The sequence below is a fragment of the Physeter macrocephalus genome, chromosome 15 (genome assembly GCF_002837175.3).
Source record: "Physeter macrocephalus isolate SW-GA chromosome 15, ASM283717v5, whole genome shotgun sequence".
Classification (NCBI taxonomy): Eukaryota; Metazoa; Chordata; class Mammalia; order Artiodactyla; family Physeteridae; genus Physeter; species Physeter macrocephalus.
In genome coordinates, this window is record NC_041228.1 from 1,546,248 (window position 1) to 1,554,531 (window position 8,284).

Consider the following 8,284-nt stretch of genomic DNA (forward strand, 5'->3'; position numbering starts at 1 on the left):
CCGTCACTCCTTCCGGCTCGCAAAACCCTATTGAGCAATGCAGAGCCCACAGCCCCGTTTGAGGAGTCAGAACCCAAAGATCCAGGGGATTTCCAAGGTCAAAGCAAGTCCATGGTGAAGCCGGGATGAAATCCAGGCAGGCCCGGAGCTCTCTCCTCTGCTTCCCTCACTCACCCACGCGCCCAGCACCCAGAACCCCCCACCCCAGGAACAGGGCAGTCACCGTGGCGTCCCGGGCCAGCTCCAGCGGTGGCGAGCTGATGTTCAGCATCTCCACGGGCGGGAGCGGGTACCAGCTCTGCAGGCAGGTCTGCAGGATCCGGGACTTGACCGTGGGCTTGAGACGGGGCCGCAGGCGGCTGGAAGAGACACCGAGGAGGTTCTGGACTCATTTGCACAGCCACAGTCCCAGGAACGAAAGACCTGGCTGAAGCAGAGTCCCGGCGGGCAGGGGCGGACACCATCCGAAACGGAGGCGGGGACTCTGGCTGCGGTGAGGGGCGGGGTCACTGCGCGGAGCGCGGAGCTCACTTGGACTGGGAGGGGCCATCCCAGCGCATTCATTCGCTTCTCTTGGGCTCGCTGGCGTTTACTGTGAGAAAAGTCAGGGATCATTCTGCGCTCAGTGTCAATACTGTGAACAGGATCTGGGTCAACCTGTGAGAAAGGTCAGGGCTCAGAGTGTGACCACTGTCAGGGCTCAGTATCTGATAAGCTCAGGGCTAAACATGCGACTTGGGTCAGGGCACCATGTGCATCCGGGATCGGGGCTCAGTCTGTGCCAGTGTCATCAACCTTGACATTGATGAGAAACAAAGGAAGCCTAGCTGTCCCTGACCACGTGGCCCCCGGTGCCAGCTCCACCCCTCTGGCCCTTATTCACATCCTCTCATCTCCTCACACACTCAGCCCCACCCCAAACTCAAAGGACCTGGCTGTCCTCTCTCCTGGGTCCCGAGGAGGAGTAACCTCAGCTCCACGATGATCAGTATGATCTTCTGCAGGAAGAGGTTGGCCAGGAAGTTGGGCTTCTTCTGCAGGATGCGCTGGGGCGGGGGGGAGGGGCAGAGCAGGAGCCAGCATGGCGGTGGCGCCCGCCCTTCAGCTCAGACTTCTGTCCCCTGGACAGGCCCCTGGGGGTCACTCACCAGGAGACACTGGATCAGCTCTGGTGCCTGAGCGAACTTGTAGCCCTGGGCATTGCTCTGGCTGCTGAGAGGAAGCTTGTCTTTAAGATACTGTCCTGTCCAGGCACAGACGGGTACAAAGGCCAAGTCAGGGTCGCCCGTGGTGAACCGCCACTCGGCCTCCGGCCCACCTGGTCAAGGTACGGACAGCGCGCACACCACACACACACCAACACACCTGCAGCACATGCACATACCTACACAGCACGTCTACACACACCACATACGCAGAGCACACACACTCAACGCAAAACATACATACAACACACATACAGCACGCACATACAACATGTACAACAAACACATAGCGCACCTACACATACAATATAAACACACGCTATACACACAGCATATCTACTCCCACACAACGCACACATACAACACACACAGCACACCCTCATACACACAAAACATACACACAACATATCCAAATACACAACACACATGCACAAAGATTACCCACATACATACATAACACACACGACACATGCAACACTGACGGCTCACATAATATATAACACACAGCGTGCAACTACATGCATGCAAACATCGTGCATGTGGCACACATGCCACATAGACGACATGCACACGTCACATACAACATACATACAATACCTCTGCACACACATGGGCCGGCTTAAAAGGCCTGAAGCCCTCGGTGGGAAGTCTGCACTGAGCCATCCTTTCACACCCACTCAGGCCTGTTGGGTCCAGCGACGTTTGTGTGAGAAAGAAGGGATGGTCTAAGGGTCGCTCTGAGGCCAGGGTTGGCACTCAGTGTGTGATCAGTGTCAGGGCTCAGTGTGTGACCAGGGTCAGAGGTCAGCCTCTGCTGAGGACAGGACACAAAGCCATGGGGATGGAAGCCTCCCACCCACCGTGTCCCACACTCAGCCCCTGCTCCCCCTGTTTTCACAGCTGACTCCTCACCAGGCCCTGATTTCCGGGTGCCATCAGAACAGCCCACTGACGGGCAAGGAGGTGGACTGGCTGACTGAACGAGTAGAAACATTGGCTTGCTCTGCACACACACACACGCACACATAATGCACACAGGTGCACACACACGCACACGGCTCCACTGCCCCGCTGCCCAAGGCCAGGCCGGCGCTCACGTAGGTGCTGCAGGAGAAGCGGTACACCATCCTGGAGGCGATGTTGTCCACCCGGGCAGAGCCAGGCCCTCTGCACCCGAATCACACTTCAGGTGGGTGTGGAGACTGAACTCGGAACCTTCTAGAATCCTCTTTATTTTCCTCTTAATGAAAATTTGTGCTTTCTGTGCCGGGCAACACGACTCGGAGGGGGCTGACATCACCATGTGTCTCCATGCTAGAGGGTAAGGCCCAGGGGGCAGACGCTACCGCACCCCCAGGCCCGGAGCGGGTCCAGCAGGCCTGGAGCCAGTGCCGAGTGTGCAGGGGAGCTGGCGCCCGAGGCCCGAGTGTCCGCAGGCCTGGCGCCCTCGCCTGCCCCGCCGGTTGGGTCTGGATGTCCTGGAGCAGCCAAGGTATGAGCAAAGCCTCCCCTTTGCCTTTCCAGCACTTTCCGGGCCGGGCTTGGCATTTGGGAACGGGGGGTGTTCTGCGCAGTCACAGCCCCCCAGGGGTCTCCAAGGCGCACCCGTGGGAGGCCCTGGCAGCCCCTCCTGGGCACCGGCCTTCTCCAAAGGAGAACTGAAGTCCAGGTTCAAGGGCTCCAGGAGCTCCTGGATGCTGGCATCTAGAACCTTCTCCCTCCTGATGAGCTGCAGGCAGAGCACAGTGCTCAGCACCCCGCCCCCGAGGCTGGCGGGACAGAGCCCCGAGCGCGCAGGGCAGACAGGGCCCCGCCAGGGCTGAGTCAGAGAGCCGGAGGCCAAGTCCACCGGGGACCTTTGGGGGCAGCAGTCACCCCTGGGCAGGCACAGAACACACGCGTGTTCCCAGAACCGGTCAGGCGAGGGCCAGGATGCTGCCCCTCCAGCAACCCTCCAGGGCGCTCATTCTAAGTGGATTCTGGCCATGCCCACCCCTGCTTGACCCCTGGCGGCCAGCTGCCCATAGGACAGAGGCCCAATCCCGCCCCGTGTGTGCTCCCAGCCCCCCGTCCTCCCCATCCTTCCAAGCCTGGGGTTCCCTTTATCCCCCTTTAGGGTGTGCCTTCAGTCTGTCTCCCTGAAGCTTTACGTTCCCAGAAGGGAAGCGTATCCCCAAACACGAGGGTCAGGTGCCTGGAGAAGGACTCAGCCCTGGACCCAGAAATGAGCCCCAGGCAAGCAAGGACATCACTTACAGAAGATGTTATTCAAATGTAAAGATTGTTTAAAAGGTTATAAAAGACAACAACCTCCCCCAGAGGGGCGTCTCTGATAAGACCCCCCAGGAGCACACACTAGTTGGCTGAGAATCCCACTTCTGGGAATTTAATCAATGGAATGAATGAGAAATACATACAAAATTCACTACTCAAGGATTCTTCTCTGGTTTAAAATAGCCATGCATGTTCAAAAATACAGGAAAAACAGGCAGTGGTTAAAAACCATGTTTCGGAAGATTAAAGAAGTGGGAAATTGCTCAGAATCCCACGTGGAACGACAAAACCATATGATTCTAAGTTAAAATTAAGAGTTACCTCTGGGTGTTGGGATGATTTTTTTTTTCCTGTACCCTTTTCAAATTCCAACTTGTCTGCAATGAGAATGGATTACCCTTATGAGAAAAAAAATACTTATCTAAGACCAAAGATGACCTGAGGTTTAAGCAAAAAAAGAAAAAAGTCAGCAGACACTACCTTAGGTCCTGGGCACAGGCTGGGCGGGGGGCCAGAGGGGGAGTTGGCAGGGGGCTCTGCCCAGCTCTGAGGTCCAGAGGGCCTGGCAGCCTTAAGGGTCCCGAGAAGATGGAGAGAGCTCAGGTCTCCGGACTCAATGGGGGGCTCAGGCTGCGGAGGGGCTGGCGTGGCGGGAGAGGTCGGAGGGGGCAGGACCCCAGCCCCTCTGGCCGGTGGTAAACGTGCTGCCCATCCTGTGGGCATCTGAGAGGAGGAGGCTGCGCCCGAGGTCCCTCAGGACCCTGCAGGGTGGCCTGGGTCCACGTGGCTGGGACTTCCACCTGACGCTGGCGGCCAGCAGAGCAGCGAGGAAGGTATTCTCGGAGAAAGCCCGGCTGGTGACGGCCTAGGCGGGAGGTCCTGAGGACTTCTATGAGTTCACAGGGCGGGGCAGAAACAGGCCACGTGGTCCCAAGGCCCAGCAGCCCCGACCAGGAGCAGTGTGTGCAGGCTCTCAAGGTCGTTTGGAGGTCAGGAGGGCCCTCTGAGGTCAACTAAAGTGGGCAGAGCAAGGTCACGGTCAGTGTCGCCCATGGTGGCAGGCAGGTGTCACTCTCTGAGCAAAGCAGCCGAAGGGGCAGCTGGCGGTGGGGGCCTGGGGACACTGGGAGCCCAGAAGGGGGCGGGCGGCGGGGGCGGGGGCTGGCATGGGTAGGGTGGGTACCTCCCGAGAGACCCCTCTGTGAGTCGAGTCCTGTCCCAGGGCTCCTGAAGCCACGGTTCCTGCTTCCCAAAGGCCACCCTGCCTAAGAATTCCGTCCTCCAACCACTGCCAGTGACAGTTGAGGGGTCCTCCAGGTGCGTGGCCCTGAATTTGCTTCTCTGGGGCCCAGAAGGACCCGATCCGGGCACAGACAGTTCCCTGAGATGGTGGCGGCCCGAGGACAGGCCCTGCCGCCCCAGGCTCAGCTCTCCGGAGCCCCGCGCCCACTCCCGCCAGCCAGCAGGAAGGGCCGGGCGCATGTCCCCACCGCCGGCACTGGGTGCTGCCCGCCTGCGTTCATCCCGTGGGTTTGGGCTCGCTGGGTCCTTCCAGAGCGTGTGGCCCCTCCCTTGCCTCCCTGACCTCAGCCTTGGCTCTCAAGCAGGAGAGCAGGAACTTGGCCACACCCGGCTAGTGCTCTCCGCACGACTGGCACCTCCACTGGTCACACCCCGGAGGGCAGCTGGGGGCGTGGCCACACCAGCTGCTTCCTCCCTCCTCCCTCCAGGGGCGGGGCCTCTGGGTAGCAGCCCATCCCTGCCTGGGCCCCCCAACCCCTCCAGGGATCTGAAAAATTGGAGGTAACCCTCCTCCCTGCCCCACACCCCGGCACAGGGCAGCTCCGCAGCACGGTCTGTGCCCTTTCGCCTTCCTTGTAACAGTCTGAAGCGGTAGCTCCTCCAGGACCCTCTGCCCATTCAGAGAGGGGGTCACAGGTTTCCAACTGGCGTCTGGGATGCTTTGGAGGGAATCTCTGTCCGGCAGCGTGGCTCTCCCAGAGCCACACACCATTGAGATAAAACAGGGCCCCCGCCCACCCGCGGACAGAGGGCTGGACTGGGGTGGGCCCACAGGTGGCTTGAGGCTTGGGGAGGTGGGTGGATGAAGAAGGGAGCCGAGAAGAGTGACCCCGGCTCTCGGGGCCCCGCAGCCGCCGGCAAGGTCCCCGAGGAACCCAGGGGGCAACCCCACAAGACGATCACTTGGGGGGGTTTTCTACCATAAGTGCCCCCATGCCAACAGCACCTTGGAGAGGCGGACCCCGGGGCTCGGGGAGAGCGGGGGGCACGGGCAGCTGGCTGGAAGCCTCAATCTGTGGGCCGGTCTCCCTGCAGCCAGAAAGCCAGTATAGAGGGAGGGCCCACAGCACCAGGTTCCCTGGGAGTGGCAGCAACGTGGGGGCATTTTGAAGGCCTCAGCCCTGCCCGCTGCTCTCAGACCAGGGCCCGCAGGGTCGCTCTGACCTCTGCGGGTATTTGGGGGAGGACAGACGACCCTGACACAGCCTAGTCCAGGCTCTGGGGCACTGGAGGGACACATGGGGGTCTGCCGGTCCCTGCAAACCCTTTGGACTTGCGGCATGACCGTTTGCCACTGGAAGAGGTGCCAGAATGGGCCCTGGCGGTGTGAAACGGGGGGACCTGTAAAGACCCCTGAAACCCCTCCGACCCCAGCGGGGTGGAGCTGGACCCACGAGGCCGCGCGGGGGCTATGTGACCCTGGAGGATGCGTGGTCCTCGGAGGCCCCAGATCTGAATCAGCACCTCCATCCGTGGGGCTCCTGGAGGCTGGTGCCATTTCCATGGCAACAGAGGCCGCTGAGGGGGAGGGGCTGAGCTGAGGGCCCTGGTGATATGTGGGCGCTGGGGACCTCTGTTTCGAAGCTCTGAGCACAAGGGCGGGTGGGGGGTGGGAGCAGCCCCTTTTAGGGCAAGGCAAGTTGCCCAGTGGCAGGTTCAGCGCAGAGGGGTCTACACCAAGGGGTACAGCCCTAGTGCTGGGCAGAGGGCGTCACTGATGCAGAAGCAACACGACCCCTCCTGGAGGAGAGTTAGGAAGCGTCCCCTGCCAAGTGTCCTCCCAGGGCCCTGCTGCCCAGCACAGCCCTGAGGGGCTCTGAGCCCCCAGGCCCTGCTCAGGCCAGCCCCCCTTCCAAGGCCAGGGAGAAGGCCACATCGGCCCTTCCCCCAGAGAGCCCTGCCCCGAGCCCTCAAGCAGCCTGGATGGAGGGGTCCTGGGAGGAGGAAGAGAGGGGAGATGGGGAACAGAGGCCTGAGGCTGGGCCTGAGGAGGGGGGGAAATGGAGGCTCAGGGACCCTGGGATAGAGGTGACAGGGTCCATCGCAGTTGGGGTCAGACATCAGTGGGTGAGCAGGGCTTAAAGGGCGACTCTTAGGAGAGCTCAGGTGCCTGTGGCGTTGCCAGCGGGCTCTGGTCTGGGGACCAGGGACAAAGGATCCAGAGGTCCGAGCAAGCTGGGGACGGCCCTTGCCTTGGGGAGGACACAGAGCCCGCACAACCTGGGAAGGCTTCCGCGGGAGGCAGGAGAGGGACAGAGGACCCCGGGCGGGTGCCCTTAGGGAAACGGTGTGAACAGAGGAGCTGCGTGTGTGGCTGGAGGGCGGAGGGTGCGAATGCCTGGGAGGTGGTGCGACCTGCTCAGTGGCGGGGGAGGGGGGAGGAGGGTGTTACGGACGCTGCACTGGTGGAATCCAGAGGTGAACATGGCGACGTGGGACAAGCAGGCTTCGGGGTGGGGGAAAAGCCCCCCTGCGGCTGCCGGACTTCAAGCACTTGTGAGTGACCCGGGCAGGAGGTACTGGCACCCTTGCAACGGCGAAGCTGGGGTGGCCCGAACGTTCCCAGAGAAGAGGCTCCATCCCCCGGGTACCCCAGGAGGCTGGGGCCAGAGGAGGGGCGAAGACAGACCGAAGTGTACAGGCGCTGGAGGAGGGCTGCCCACCCGCTGTGTGCCCCCTGTCGCCGCGGAACTCGCCTCTGAGCCCTCAGTGTGCACCGGTCACCACAAGAGCTGGAAAGCCCAGAGTCTGGCGTGTAGAAATCTGGATTACCACTGGGGAGAGCAGCGCGGGGCACGATCACCCTCACAGAGGCTGGGGGCCGGGGAGTCCCACCTGCTCCCTCCTCGAGGGGCCGGCTCTGGCCAAGGCACACGCTGCACCGGTGGCTGGCGATTGGCACACGCTGCGCCGGTGGCTGGCGATTGGCACACGCTGGGCTGGTGGCTGGTGATTTGCACGTCTTACGTGATTTCTTTGCTCCCTGCTGCCCACAGTCCACGTGGGGGTGGGGCAGGGCTGGGCAGGATGGCGGAGGCTGCATGGAGCTCAAGTTTCAGATGGATCCCATCTTGGTGGGGAGACAGGATGGGAACGACACAGGCTCTTCTGAGCCCCGCTGCAGCCCACGGCTCCCCATGACAGGCTGTCACCATCTGACTCATTCATTTATTCAACATATAATTGTGCACCCGGAATGTACTGTCTTCCATCAGCTTGGAAAAGGAAGAAAAAGATGTGACCAAGGCAGTCTGTGCCCCCAGGGGCTCACAGCCGTGTAGGGAGACAGACTCATAAACGGACAGCCGCTCAGAATGACAGGTGCTGAGGGCTTCCCTGGCGGCGCAGTGGTTGAGAGTCCGCCGGCCGATGCAGGGGACACGGGTTCGCGCCCCGGTCCGGGAGGATCCCACGTGCCGCGGAGCGGCTGGGCCCGTGAGCCACGGCCGCTGAGCCTGCGCGTCCGGAGCCTGTGCTCCGCAACGGGAGAGGCCGCAGCGGTG